Raw genomic sequence first — 15,634 nt, forward strand, 5'->3', positions numbered from 1 at the left:
ACAAACTCTGTTGAAACAGAATCGCCAAATTCCACAAAAAAAATGTACTTCCAAGACTTTGCGAATAGACAGAAAAGTAATTTTAACGGTTGGATCCTTAGGTTCCCGTTAAGTCTGCGAAGCAAAAATATTTCAGATATTCCACGACTGTCAACTCATTTACTCTATCCAAACATCATTGCGGATGACTTCTTCCTAGTTTTCAGAACCGACCATCGAAACTGGCAGCACTGGTCTGTTTTTCTCTACATTTGAAATACTAAAAAAAAACAAATACAACGAAACGAACGTCCTTCCCGTGCAGCCCATAAATCATAACAATATGTACAGTACTCAGTGATAGCAGCAAGTGTGCACGCCGGGAAACGCTGCATCGAGGCTACTGCAAGCGGTGCAAAATACCACTTTATCCCGGCATATTGGCTCAGATTAGAAAGCGCTAGCTCAAACACTCACACAGAAAGTACCGGGAGTGACAATCGCTGCTGCTCGATCGACGACCTGCCGCAGCGGGAGCAAAATTTAAACTGAATTTTTGTATACAAATGATAACCGAACCAGGAGGCCATGCCAACCAGAAGGATGTCACGGGTAACTCGTAGCGTTTGGTATGAGTGCGAATACATGAACCCGGGAATAGGGGGCCACTCGATTGCTCCTGGAATGGCAGAGGATGAGTTCGGAAGGTTACCGCTCCGATGAAATACCAAAAAATGTCCTGTTTCAAATGCCACACAGGATCGAAAATGTGTGTGAAGAAGTTTGAAATTGGACCAGGAATGCAGCAAACGCAGGATAGTGCCACTCTCACCCAAACTCACACACACCATTCAGAACAGAAGCTACTTCGTTTTTTTTTCGCAGGACTCTCCTATCAACGCTGGATGGCAGCAGGTTGACCTGTGAAAAGGATATCAAGTCAACTTGCAATCCAACCATACTGCACCCGTATGAGAACAACTTTCTTCGGAACGAGAAAAGACTTTCTTCTTTTGCCGGTAAGGAACTACTGACCGATAAGATGCACAACCGTCTTACAATCGAATTTTCACCAGGGCAACATGATGCGGACGCCGAAATCTATTGACGGTGTTTAATTGTTATTGAAAAATGCACGGGTGCGCTGAATCGCGCCTATCATTGACCTCTCCCCCCCACCCCTCCATTCCAGCTACACACCCGCCGGAGGAATCGTAGCAGGCGTGGAAAAAATATTGTTCCATTGCCGTTCCTGCTAGTGAAGGTAGAACAGAGATAGACTGAGTAGGCCGTGATGAAACAATAACTATTTCATCAATTATTTTATTCCATTTGCAACAATTCAAATGTGTTGCGAATCAGTGGATATTTCGATTCCAAGTGTGTGTTTTGCGTATGTGGGTGGAATGTTGGGAACCAACACAATCATCATGTCGAGAGAGCGAAGCCGCGACTGACGCGAGCAACGCACCTCTTCCCAGTGCTGTTCTGTTCTGTTCGCGCTAGCCTACTAGGATGCGTCGGTGGTTGCACGTGGACATCGCCGCACGCACGCACGCACGTACGTACGCACTCAATGCCATCGAATCCGCAGCACCGTGTCGATTGTTAAACTGTGATTGTAGTAGTAATAGTAGCAGTATTAGGTACGGCTATCGGCGTTGTAACGCCAGTTCTGTTCTGAGTGATGCAGCTTCCCTGTGACAGCAGGTGACAATGGATAATGGGGACTTGTTTTTTTTATGGAAAGTGACGCGTGTCTGTGGCCTTGATTATTTATCACAGTAGGCGCGCATTTTGTAATTTATTCTAGACAATGACGCAGATCCCCCACCAAATTGGTCTTGCCGGCTGCATTTTGTTTCCAGTAGGAGGGGGGAATGTTACCAACGCATAGTCCGAAATGAAAAAAAATAATCAAAAGTAATTCAGTAAACTGTGTTTGATTGACTTTTTTCCAGCATTTTTGCATACATTTTACATACTCAACAGTACTTAAAAAATAATATGTATTGTTTTAACAATAGTAATACTTGTAAATGTTCAAAACTATGAACCAGCGGAACATCTGACAGAAAAGCTTTGGTTAGGGAGAATGGAAGTGCAAACTTCCTAATGTTAACCGGTGTGGCGGGCGAAAGGCGAACTTTTTCTCCCGCCTTCTGGGACCAATCGGCATTGTAACGGCTGTCATTGCGACTGACCCATCGAATCAAAACAGGAGGAATAAATTTTTTCATAGATATTATGTAGCTTTCTATACATAGAGAGAAAGAAATAGTGAAAATAAGCAAATTTGGGTTTTGCACAAAGAATTTTTTTTATTGAAATTATGACAAAAGTAAACCTGGTTTGATAACAAGAAACAAGATAATTATTTTTACTCAGCAGATTAGTTTGCGATTGAATTATTCACATACAACAATCATTACACAAATAAGATCAGAGGTAAATTGAACCAATTTTGACGTGAATACGTTTTACTTTAATAACAAGAGCCTTTTCAAAATTTACCTTCTGGGATAGTGATCAGTGTTTGATCGTGAATATCCCCTGTTACGATACGATCAATAATTTATGATAGAATTTTCAGTTGGATGATATCCTCAAACAACTCCAAATTAACATTTTCTAACATGCTTGATACGTAAAGAAGGCAAAAATTTGTAGGTTTCATTCATTCTAGCCTGCGTAGTTGACCAGGATTTTGAACTGAAAATAAGATTCAGACCAGCATTCAGTTCCAAATTTCCTGTCCGGAATTGAGATTTAGAATACAGTTTCAAAATTCAGTTCAGAACTCGGAACCTGAAGCGCTGGAACTTTAGACCGAAATCCAGAAAAAGAACTCAGATCCAAATTTAAGTTGTATTTGCAGAATTCAGTTCTAAACTGCATTCCAGAAACCAGGCTTAAAGTTCTACACCAGAATGCAAGTCTAGAATTTGGTACCGATTCAGACAATTCTAGAAGTGTACCCGAATACAGGAACTAGATTCTGAAGACTTTTGAACCAAATCCCGGATGTGGATTCCAGAACAGTATGTCAGCTGAATTCTGGATCCAGATTTGAAAACTGAATTCTGGACTAAAATCGTGAAACTAAAGTTTCATCTGCTGATCAGAATCCAGATCCAGAGTACAGTGAGTTGCCGAGTTCAAGTCAGCATTCAGCATCAGAATTAAGATTTACCTGCGGACCCCCACAGGGACAGAAGGATACGACCAGCATCGAAATGATCCAGCGTCACCGAGATAAGTTCCAACCCACCAACCATTGCCGACTTACACCATCTGGAGGCAGGATTTCCCGGAGTAAAGCACCGTTAACCCATTGCGACATCACCAGAATAGTTGAACTTTTACTAGTTTTAAGTAGTTATTTAAAATTAGAAAATGCCCTCGGCATCTTAGAGCTTAAGCTAAAAAATTCGGTTCCAAAATTCTGATTCTTTAATATCAAAGAAAAAGAACGATCCATTCTATTTGGTATTAACGTCATCCGTCTCTGACATTCCCCATCCGGCTTTTTTTTCTTGAAATATAAATATAGCAGAATAAAAGCAACATAGACATCGCCGGTAACATCAACTCAACTTCGGTTGACACGTAAAAAATAGTTTATTTTAACGATAAAATCAGCCGAAGCAAATATTAAACTAAATTCGATTGTTTGTTGACCATGTTTTGAGCGCACTGATTACCCACCGGTTTCATAATATAGGGGAGACCAGGGTTAACTCGGACACTTTTTAGAAATTGAAAAAAAAACATCCATTACAACTGGGTTTTTACCCAAGTCATCTCTACCGTGCCATCTGCCCCTGTCTCCCCTTATAATTTCTTAAGTTTCGGGGAAAGAGGGTTGTTTGAACCCTCAAAATCCCCCTGTATACGCGCCTGTATAAGTTGATTATACATTGAATACTGTATTAATGAAAGTATTATTGTAAAAATCGACTTTTGAACCGAGGCCCGGAGGGCCGTGTGTCATATACCATTCGACTCAGTTCGTCGAGTACGCAAAATGTCTGTGTGTTTGTGTGTGTATGGATGTAAAATTTTTTGCACTCACTTTTCTCGGAGATGGTTGAACCGATTTTCATGAACTTAGATTTAAATGAAAGGTCTTGTAACCCCACACTAAGTTCCTGAATTTTATTAGAATGCGATTTCCGGTTCCGGAGTTAAAGGGTGATTAATGAAAAAAATCATATTTCAAATTACTTCTTCACTTTTCTCAGAGTTGGCGTAACCGATTTAAACAAACTTAGATTCAAATGAAAGGTATCATAGTCCCATACAAAACTTCCGAATTTCATCCGGATTCAACTACCGGTTCCGGAATTATATGATGAAGTGTGTTAAAAATTGGATACTGTCACTTGAAGCGGCGAAATAAAACACGTAACAAAATTTCTTAACTAGCCTAGAAACTATTCAAATTGGTAGTAACTGTCAATAGACAACCAAAAAACCCGATTCCGGGCTATGCTGGTTCTCGTTTTCTGATTCCGGAAGTAAAATAAAATAATAAAAGGTAAAATAATCTCTAAACTTGTCTCAAAACTATTCCAGCCGGGAGTCATTGTCTGTATCGAAAATAAGCTATCCACAAATTTTTCTTTCAAATTATGATGAAAAAACGATATTTTATTCAAACTAAAAATTGATCCTTTATTGTACGAGGTTAAACTTGAGCATAATGAAAACCGGATGAAATTTAAGTTATTCCTTCAGGAATTTTCGAACTTTTGATCGAACGCTCTTCATCAAGTTCCGGACAAGTGTTTCGCATTTTTTGGACGCTTGAGCCCAAATTTTTTTGAACTCCTGCATGTTCCCAGCTTCCTTACCAGTCTTCTTGAAGACCGTGGTCACGATTGCCCAGTAACGTTCGATGGGTCGAAGCTTAAGGCAATTTGGTGGATTGATATTTTTCTCAACAAATATTAATTTATACCCTTTTCCGCAAGCCAATTGAGAGTGGTTTTGGCATAGTGAGCCGACGCTAAATCCGGCCAAAAACAGTGGAGGTGTACTATGGTTCTCACATAAAGGCAGTAATCTCTTCTGGAGACACTCAGATCGATAGATTTCTGCATTGAGAGTTTCGGTAGTGTAAAAAATGGTTTACTTCAAACCACAGGAACATATTGCTTGCCATACCAGTACCTTTCGACCGAATTTCTCCACTTGAATCGGCCTGTCCGCATCGCTCACTTTTTAAGTCCTCCTTTATGTAAGTCTCATCGTCCATCAAAACGCATGCATCCGGACACTGCAAAAGACGCGAATACAATTTCGGGCCCTTGTTGCTGATCGCTTCTTCTGTTCTATACATTGTTTCGAGATTTTCTGCTTCTTGTACGTCTTCAAGTGATTTCGCCTTTTGATACGCTGGATCATTCCGACACTCTTTCCTGTTTTTTTGGTCAAATCACGTATTGACATTGATTCGTTCTTCATGATTAGAAATACCACTTTCTGGTCCAGTTTCGCGTGGGAAGAACCGGGTTTTCTGCCTCTTCCTGATAGCTCATCCAAAGAATACTGTTCCCCAAACTTATTAATGATGGTTTTAACACTGGCATGATGATTTCCAAGCCGCTTCGCCAATTTTCGCATAGTGATACCCTTCTCACTTAGCAATGTGCCCAGAACCTTAATTTTCACTTCCTTTTCAATACGTGACATTTTGAAAACACAGATTTTTAACCGCACAAACAAGTGAACAAACGCAAGCTGACAGCCAAACGCACAGCATGCTGAGATCTGAGCATAAAAACCATCACAAATACAAATGTATGTGGATTCTACTGTGAGCTGTGAGAAGTCGTAAAAAAAGAACTTGTAAAAAGTTGTTGGAATAAAAATTGTTAGTAAATCTAGCTACAACTACTTCTACATAAACAAAATTTGAAAAGAGAGATGGAAGAACCTTTTGAATTTGCATTCCAGAAAAGATCCTGCCCTCGATAAGGATTCGAATCTGCGTTCTCCCAATTGCTAGTAGGGAGCGTTACCACTCTACCGTTTGTTTCCACATTTGCTTCTTTGACAATTTCTAGATTTTTAAATTAACTGATTAAAGTTGATTGTTATCTGATGTTATTTAAAACTTGATTGGAAACTGGTACATTTTACTAATGATAAAAATATTAGAAATAATCGCAAAAACTCATTACATTCCCCACGCATTTCTATGGAATACTGCCATCGGATTGCAGTCCACTGAGTTCCACAGTTGTGTCCCCTACTTGAATTCTTCAAAACTGACTGCCAAGTGCCACTCTTAAAATCAATAAATTTCACCATGATTCCAGTTGGACCTTGCAAAGCGAACTTGGAACTGTCCTTCATACCGAGTTTCCAGTTTCCGTGGTAGGTGCGGGTGCGAACGCTGGAGGCGGATGCAGAAGCTAAACAATGAACACAACGTTTTCGAGAGGATTTTCACTTCCTCCGTTCGTTTACGCATTCTATACGTTCGCCTATCTACGGACTGCCTCCTCGTCATCCCATCCAATTATCCCGATATACCCGAACCGGAGAACTGCCCAGTCCGGTAGAAAATCCGAGCTGGTCCCTTTTGAATACACTGTGGCCTGTGCATTCTCGTTGTTCGTCCGAATCTTCTGGCGGTAGCTGCAACTGATGCACAGGAAGGGAAGGCAAAAAACGCCGACATGATCCGACTGCGAGGGATTCACAACCTACCATAATAGTATGGAGGCAAGGGTTGCTGGGATCCCGGATAAAAAAAATGAAATAAAACCACACGAAAGGGCTTCCTGCATCAGCGACGTTTCATTTAACGCTCTGATTAATTCGCCGCACGCGTTATGCACCGAACGCAGCAGGCCGGTCCGGTACCGAAGGGGAAGGAAAACACATCGGAGAAAGGGTTGGAAGTCGGTGTTTTTATTTTTTTATTATTATTTTTCGCAAGGGCGGCAGCAGCGGCATGATAAAAATATCTCATCGAAAGAGTGTCATGCCGGAGATCGTTGGGCTAGGCAGTGAGCGAACGAAAATAAATTTGAATTCAATTAGCTGGCAGGAAATTTTGCCGGTTTTCAGGGTGCAGCATGTGGGTGGATTATTGGCAATTAGTTGTTACGGAGCTTTAACTTATCAATTTAGAGGTAGTACACGTTTCGAGTTGAATAATTTAAAATGTAGGTAACTTTAAATAATGGGTCCCACTTCTACCTGATCTGCAAACACTGTGGAAGCAAGAGTCGAGTTAATAGTTTCATTCCAGCGTTCTTTTGGTACAGTGGCAAGAAGCTAAATCTAACCAAAATTTCATTCTCTCTGCACCTACATCAATGTTTCCAAAATTATTCTATGAAACCCTGATCAAATGAGGCTTTTTGAAGCGAATACCAACTTTTGATTCTTATTGAAACGATCATTCACTTCAAATCTGTTCGCTTGCTATGCAAAACTCCAAGCGCAGCATTTGTTGGAGGACTTTCCGGATGGAGATATGCGAATCATCAACCTTATTGGCATGGTTCTGAACGATAAAAATTCGCTGTGAAGTCTGTTCAAAACAGAATGATCACATATAACAAACCTTTTTTAATCCACCTAGTGGTACAATGATGTCTTTCTCATATTACTTATATTTTCAAAAACATCACTAAAGATTGTGTCAAGATTTTTTTTTCGAACTTGAATAAAATCAAAAACTTTCTTTGGTATAAACTATCAGGTGTATAACTTTGCTTCCGCCGTTTTCCGATAGGTGGCTGTACCGGCTGAGGCTGGTCAAAATAACAGATCGGCTGAAAAGTTCGTATCGTTTCTATGAGAGGGCGCCACTAGAATTAAATCCATACCATTTTCAGTTAGTACCAACCTTCAAAAGATACGTGTATAAATTTGACAGCTGTCTGATTATTAGTTTGTGAGATATTGCATTTTGAGTGAAGCTACTTTTGTTATTGTGAAAAAAATGGAAAAAAAGGAATTTCGTGTGTTGATGAAACACTACTTTTTGATGAAAAAAAGTGCCGCCGATACCAAAAAATGGCTTGATGAGTGTTATCCAGACTCTGCACCGGGCGAAGCAACAATTCGTAAGTGGTTTGCAAAATTTCGTACTGGTCATATGAGCACCGAAGACGATGAACGCAGTGGACGTCCAAAAGAGGCTGTTACCGATGAAAACGTGAAAAAAATCCACAAAATGATTTTCAATGACCGTAAAGTGAAGTTGATCGAGATAGCTGACACCCTAAAGATATCAAAGGAACGTGTTGGACATATTATTCACGAATATTTGGATATGAGAAAGCTTTGTGCAAAATGGGTGCCGCGTGAGCCCACAATCGATCAAAAACAACAACGAATTGATGATTCTGAGCAGTGTTTGGAGCTGTTATATCGAAATAAAACCGATTTTTTTCGTCGATATATAACAATGGACGAAACATGGCTCCATCACTTCACTCCGGAGTCCAATCGACAGTCAGCTGAGTGGACTGCACGCGATGAACCGAACCCAAAGCGTGGAAAGACTCAACAATCGGCCGGTAAGGTTATGGCGTCTGTATTTTGGGATTCGCATGGTATAATTTTCATCGACTATCTTGAAAAGGGAAAAACCATCAACAGTGACTATTATATAGCGTTATTTGAGACTTTGAAGGACGAAATTTAAAAAAAAAAACGGCTTCATTCGAAAAAGAAAAAAGTTTTGTTTCATCTAGACATCAAGACTGCACCGTGTCCAGATTTGGCCCCCAGTGACTTTTTCCTGTTCTCAGACCTCAAGAGAATGCTCGCTGGAAAAAAAATTTAGAAGCAATGAAGAGGTAATCGCTGAAACTGAGGCCTATTTTGAGGCAAAGGACAAATCGTACTACAAAAATTGTATCGAAAAGTTGGAAGATCGCTATAATCGCTGTATCGCCTCTGATGGCAATTATGTTGAATAATGAAAACGAATTTTGGCAAAAAAATGTGTGTTTCTATTAAACGATACGAACTTTTCAGCCGAACTGTTACATAGATGATAATGCCTTTAAAGTGAGTGTGTACAGTGCCTAACGAATTGTCATCGCCGTTTCAGTGATAGTTGTTCTTGTTTTCGTATTATACACGCTCGAAAATGTCTGTTTATGTGCCCAATTCTCGCCATTTGCGGGAAGTTTTACTTTTCTGTTATAATTCGAAAAAATGCAGCTGAAGCGCATCGAATGCTCTCAGAAACTTACGGTGATGCTACTCTGAGTAAAAGAACGTGTCGGGAGTGGTTTCAACGTTTAAAAATGGCGATTTCGATGATGTCGAAGACAAACATGGTGGTGGAAGAGAAAAAACCTTCAAAGATGAACAATTAGAAGCATTGCTTGAAGGTGATTCGTGCCGAACCCAAGAAAAACTCGCCGAATCGTTGGGAGTGAGTCAGCAAGCGAACGTCTCAAGGTCCTGGGCATGATTCAGAAAGAAGGAAACTGGGTGCCGCACGAGTTGAAACCGAGGTACATCGAGGGTCGTCTATTTGTATGTGAGCAACTGCTTTAAAACAAAATCGTACCGGTGATAGAAATTGGGTTCGATACGATAATCCTAAATGCAGAAACTCATTGGGAAAGCCCGGCCATGCGTCGAAGGCAAAACCGAATATTCACGGCACCAAGGTTACGATTTGTATTTGGTGGGATCAGCTCGGTGTGATTTACAACGAGCTCTTAAAAGCTGTGAAACCATCACAGGAGATCGCTACCGAACGCAACTGAAGCGCCTTAGTCGCGCGCTAAAAGAAAAGCGGCCACAATATCAAGAGCGACATGACAAAGTCATCCTCCAACACGACAATGCTCAGCCTCACGTCGCAAAAGTGGTCAAACAGTACCTGGAAACGCTGAAATGGGAAGTCTTGCCCACCCGCCGTATTTTTCAGATGTCGCCCCTTCTGACTTCCAACTATTCCGTTCGATGGCACACGGCCTGGCAGATCAACATTTTCAATCCTTCGAAGAGTTGGAAAAATGGCTTGCGCCAAAAGAGGACTCCTTTTTTCGATACGTGATCCGAAAATTGCCGAAAAGATGGGAGAAAGTTGTCGCTAGCGACGGACAATACTTTGAATAATACATCTGTAAGCACTTTTTCGCAATAAAGCTTTTAATTTTGGAAAAAAATAGGCGGAAGCAAAGTTGTACACCTGATACCATCACCTTTTCAATTTGTGAACAGCTATGTCAAGTTAATATACATTTAAATGTGGCAACCGTTCACGCTATACAAAATTGCAAAGCACGTTGTGTGCTAAGCGGTGACGTTTTCTTCTTCCCCACCAGCACGTACCGATTTTGCATAATTTTGTATGACAGTTTGAAAGTTTTGATACTCATTGCCCCATAATTTCGGAACTGGAAGTCGGTTCTTGATGAAATTGCACAGTATCTTTCAAGACACCGAGAGCTTAAATAGGAGTCATGATTTGTGAAAATTAATCATTGCTGAGAAATTGAAGTAAGTTCCGGTTTTGGAGCTTTTCTTCACTATTACCGATGCGTTCGGAAGCGGGAACCGGGGACTAGTAGTCCCAAAGTAGATTTGTATATCCACTAACTAACAAGGTCTGCCAACTAGATGAATTTACCAGTAAATTTTATAAAAATTTGCACCTCGTTTCGCCATCACTTTTAAAAAAATCCTTATTGAATTGAAAAATTTTCACTTCTCGCGCTTTAATATTGAAAAAAAAAGTCAGATCTGAATCCACTTTTCGGGGACTTTTTAAAGTATTGCAAGACTTTTCATTTGCATCTTAGTTTGTAAAAATCGGTTCAGAAATTTCCGAGAAAATTGAGTGCGCATTTTCTCATAGATTTGTACATATTGCCTCGCAATTCCGGACCCGGAAATCTGATAAAGATAAAATTCAATAGCAAGCTATGGGACCATAAGACCTTTTCGTTTGAATCTAAGTTTGTGAAAGTCGGTCACGCCATCTCCGAGAAAAGTGAGTGACAATTTTGTTCATTTTTTTATGCATAACACCCTGTAATTCCGGAACCAGAAGTCGGATCGGGATAAAGTTCAATAGCGATTTATGGGACCATAATACCGGTTCAAAAGTCGGTTTTCACAGTGATTGTATGGTATATTGTATATTTACTTTGCTATCTGAATGGAAGCGCTCTCTTTAAATTGTCGCGTCGTTGACACGTTAACAGTCAATAAGGCGGGGTGAATGAGATGAAAAAAAAACAACAAACAGAATTTCGAACTAATATCGAAAATACTTCTGATACTGCAAACCAACTTATGTCCTGGACAATGTAAACCCGATTCGTTCGAGTACAAAATAATCCTGCCTGCCATTATAGAAACCACCATGTACCCCCCTTCCGAAGTTGAACCCTTAAACATCGCCTCTTCCGTGCTACAGCGTTGAACCACGGTAGCAGCGCGTCCAACAAAGCAGGCCACTTTTCTATTTTTCACAACCAGTCAAGCTGCTTCTCTGCTCCCGTAACCCTCCTTCAAACAGAGGATCGCTGCTTTTGACAAACGAACACCCTCTTCTTGCGTGTAGTAAGCGCGCGCTTGGACGGGAGAAGTTCTACCTAGCTATCCGAACGCGAACGCGAATGCAAATTAATTTCGATCCGTGGACTCTCGTACACTCGAACCCTAACTTTCTTCCTTCGCCGGCCGAATTTATGTACCTTCCCGAGTACATAGCCACCTCGAACATCGTCGTTCGTATGTACGTGAAACGGCGCAACGGCATGACAACAGTAGAAACAGCAGAAGCACCCCACAAACAGTTCTGGGGGTTGTCCGCCTGGCATACTTTGGCCTTCAGCAGTGTTCCTGAAAAGACGAGTCAAAATGCATAATCGCAGCAGCCCGGCCGGATAGGAGGCTGTGCGCCTGCCAGACTACTGCTGCCGTTGCTTGACCGACCGAGCGACGGTTGCTTGGATGACGTAGTTAAAGGCCATTATCGCGATGATTTAGAGCGACTGGTTCTCTTTCCATTTGTGTGTGTGTGTGTGTGTTTTTTTTTCTGCGTAGCCGCGTGGTAGGTTGTTTCCTTGACCGACGGCGGCGGTGTCCGGATCGGACGTTTTCGAGGGGAACCGGCAGATTCTGGTCTGGATTGTCAAACACGAGGTCGAATTTTAAGTGCAATGTACGATCCCTTGTTAAATGTATGTAAGCCAACCGAAGGGTATTCGGGTGGGGTTGGAAATTCAATTCAAGACACATTTCAAAATGCAATGTTTTGCAATGTTCGCAACGGATTACAATTTTCACCAAAAACAAAACCCTTTTACAAGGGAATCGGTGCAAATAAACCGAAACTAAAATTCACTTCCTGTAGTGGCGAACGAGATGATTTTTGAGGATGGCAAAAAGGAGTAAACCCCCGGTAACTTTTCCCCTGGCAGGGCTATTGAATTATTATTTGCATACGCACTTGGTTCCATCCCTTCCGGTTGTCTGTCTGGTTTTGTCGTCTGCTGCATCCAGCCGGCATCATATATCCTGTTCTGCCGGACCATTGCGGGGCGTAAGCTCCTTATCCTAACCGGTGTCCGAGTCTCTTCCAACGCAGGCAATTTGCAGTGCACATAACCGGAGAAGAGAAATGTATTTAAACCCATTCCCTAGTTCGGCGTCGGAGTAGGCGCTGGACGGCGGACGCATACATGGTTGATTTTTGACGTAAATGCCGACTGACACTTCAGTATTAATTAAATCCATCGAATTCGGCTTGCAATGGGGGTCAAGGCTTTGCCTTTTTGCGGCCACCATTTTGTGGGCAGCACCTAATTGAACAGGGTTTGACACTGGAAATCTTTTCTGTCACAATTTTGAATCTTTTTCTGTTAAATTTGTGAACGATTATAATTCAATCATTTGTTGATGGATTTATATAATTCAGCTTCCAATCGATTCAGAAGCTGTGGAAGTACCCACGAATACCCACACCACCCAGGGCAACCCGTAAGCATTAACAATGACTGTAAAATAACCGTTTATAAGCACGGAAAACTCTTACTAGATCTATATCTGCTATCTGAAGGCTCATCAACTATAAATCAATCAGAATACAGCTTTCTGAATGCACACTAGCCAAGAGCTCAAGAGCGATTGAAATGTCAGATAGTGATTATTTTCTGTCATAATGTGGCATTAGTATACACTTTCTGGTTACCCGGGCAGTCGTCTATGCAGAGTCTGCTGTATTGCATTATCCAGATTTTTGTCGGGCAGATTACGAAGTTTTGAACGATTCACCCTCTCATACGAATTGGAATGCTCATCGTGAACGACGTTTCGTTTTACTGCTGCAAACATTATATAGATTCTCAACAACACGGATTTTTTTCTTTCAAAAACGCTCGGTTTCGACAAATCACATGCAGTTCACTTCAAACTGTATACGGAATATGAACTGTGGGTGGTAGATTGATGCGGCTTACCATCGATCCTAAGGCGGCATTCGACCAAACAGATCACGAAATTCTTATAAAGAAATTTGAGGTAACCTTGCGTTTGTAATCGTACAGTTTATTGGTTGTGCTAATTATAATTGGTTCAGTTATGATGGATGAATTTTCGAACCTTTTAGGAGGTCCACAAGGTAGCATCATCGGCCCGCTGTTGTTTTCATTCTACACTAACGATGTGTTTCTACTTTTGCCACCGGATAGTCGCTTATTTTACAGTCGCATTGAATTACAAGAAATGCTGTATACATTCCAAAATTGGTGTTCTTACAAACTTTTGGACTAGAGCGTCGAAAAATGCAGTATTATTTGCTTCCACCGTAAAAAAGCTCACATTAAAGAGCTTGGCGTGATTGTGGATCGTAAAGTATTGTTATAATTTACTCTAAGATGTCAGCTTCAGTGTAATTTTTTTTATTCATTAAGACATATACTGTCAGATGAATAACAATAAACTTTAAATGCCAATATTTGTAGGAAGAAAAGAAGTAAAATGAATTACCAACGTAAATTTGGATATGGAATACCGGAATCAAGGAATATGATATTTTTCGAGAACATGGCTTTTAGCCAAAAGGCCTCCTGGCAACCCAGACTTGAACTCTCTTCGATTACCCCATTAAGGGGCGTATGTTCAGGCAAAAGCCTGTGAAAAACCTTATCCCAGTGTCGACACTTCGAAAAATCCTCTATTACAAAAGCAAGTAACTCGAAGTCTGCTTCATACATTCAGAAGGTATGCTCCCGATTAAACGTATCCATATATTTATGTTGCTCTTCATTTAACCACGAGAAGAAGATCTTATAAAGTTGCGTATAGATTTTCGCCTTTTTATGGGCCATAGTCGTTCCTGTTGAAAAATCTCTTTGAAAAGATAATTTTTCACTTTCATCGAAACTTATAGGTCGATCACCGTTTGCCAACTAGAAGCACACTTCGCATAATCGAGCTAGCAACTTTAATATCAAGATTAATGTCGCAAATCAACGGGTTTCGTTAACGCAGTAAAAAAAACCATCATTATCCCACTCGATACGCGGGATCGGTAGCAACAAATCACGGTAAGGTGTAATAGATTTTCCTGTGTATTACCCGATGTACGGAAAACCCAAACGTAAATTAATGCAACATAAGCCAATAAATCACTTTTGCGGCGTGGTAATTAGGGGGTTCTATACGAAAACATGGCCGACAGGGGTTGAGGGGTGGGCTAATAGAAGGCTACGGGTAATCATCTAGAGAAAAAGTAGGCCCCTTTAGACCGATGTTTTTTTCTTTTGATCCGAACCCCAGATTATTTTATTTTGCTGCCCTTTGCAAGAATGGCGCAATCTTTTTTGGTGAGTCACTTAATACAATAGTTGATGCCGAATTTGGGGCAAAGTGAAAGGGTAAAATTAATGTCAACATTCAAACGAAAATCTGATTCAGCAAGCAATTTGCAGCAAAAAAAAAAGTTAAGAAAGAATGCTTACGCTATCTCTAACAAAATGAAACGGAAAAATCACTATTACTGTGATAATCCAATAAAATTCAATATTCTAACCGAAACACTCCTACTTAATCATATTTTCGAATTCAATGCGATATCCTATGTGATTCTATACACAAAAGATTGTATTTGATGCCAGCTACAACTTTGAGAGAAAAATTATTTGTTATTTACGTGACAAAATCTATAAATATTAAATTTATATTAAAACAAATTTTCTGTTAGTTCAAGTCAAGATGCATTTTTTATCAATATAATTGGGCATTACTAGTCATCTTAAAATTAATTACAGTTACATGAAAAATCTACGAGCTTATGAGTTTACTACAGTCATTAGGGTCTGTCTTTGCAAGATTTAAGAATTATCTCCTCACCAGAGCTTGAAATTGTCAGGCACTCTCAATGAAAAAAAAACCATTCCAACAGTCTCATTTTCAATGTTTTATGCCATTGACTGGACATGGATTTCGTTGTCATAGTTTGCAAGCGAAGCTGAGAGTGACAGTAATTTCAGGTCATTTTCGTCTATTTTTAGTCAATGAAAATGACTTTTATTAGCTCTGCTCTTCACGAGGGCCTAATACCACTCGATAGGTCGCAACTTCGTGCAGTTCGATGGAATCGCCTCCATTCCAAAACATCTATGGCGTAGTGACAAGATGCCAAATCAGG

General features: G+C 40.5%; 1 long non-coding RNA gene across 1 annotated transcript; it reads left to right on the forward strand.

The window, feature by feature from the left end:
- Positions 1-333: 333 nt before the first annotated feature.
- On the forward strand, positions 334-3,422 carry LOC131426296 (uncharacterized). The gene is made up of 2 exons (XR_009229068.1): positions 334-998; positions 1,056-3,422. It is a non-coding gene; the product is annotated as an uncharacterized LOC131426296 (long non-coding RNA).
- Positions 3,423-15,634: the final 12,212 nt, after the last annotated feature.

The sequence above is a fragment of the Malaya genurostris genome, chromosome 1 (assembly GCF_030247185.1).
Source record: "Malaya genurostris strain Urasoe2022 chromosome 1, Malgen_1.1, whole genome shotgun sequence".
In the NCBI taxonomy this organism is placed as follows: Eukaryota; Metazoa; Arthropoda; class Insecta; order Diptera; family Culicidae; genus Malaya; species Malaya genurostris.